Source organism: Triticum dicoccoides, chromosome 6B (genome assembly GCF_002162155.2).
Source record: "Triticum dicoccoides isolate Atlit2015 ecotype Zavitan chromosome 6B, WEW_v2.0, whole genome shotgun sequence".
In the NCBI taxonomy this organism is placed as follows: domain Eukaryota; kingdom Viridiplantae; phylum Streptophyta; class Magnoliopsida; order Poales; family Poaceae; genus Triticum; species Triticum dicoccoides.
This window is the reverse complement of record NC_041391.1, coordinates 522,994,290-522,994,637: the sequence shown is the minus strand read 5'-3', so window position 1 is coordinate 522,994,637 and position 348 is coordinate 522,994,290.

Below are 348 nucleotides of genomic sequence, written 5' to 3'. Positions count from 1 at the left end.
TCCAATGGTTAACAGGGGAACCATTAAAACCTCTTTTGTCTTGCAGCCCAACACCCCTCCAAAGTGGCCCAAAACCCATCCTAACCCCCTCCATGCTCTCGGTCATTCGATCACGATCGTGTGGGCGAAAACCGCTCCTCATTTGGACTCTCCTAGCTCCCAGAATCTATAAATTAGCCCCTCCCCCCGAATTTCGCGGATGAATTCTCCCCCCAAACCCTAAATTTCCCCTCCGCCGCCTCCGGACGCGTCCGCGACGGCCGGACACGTCCGCCCGCCCCCGCCCGGCCAACCGCAGCGCGACATGTGTCATCTCCACCGCCGTTTCACACCACGCGCCGCCGCGGG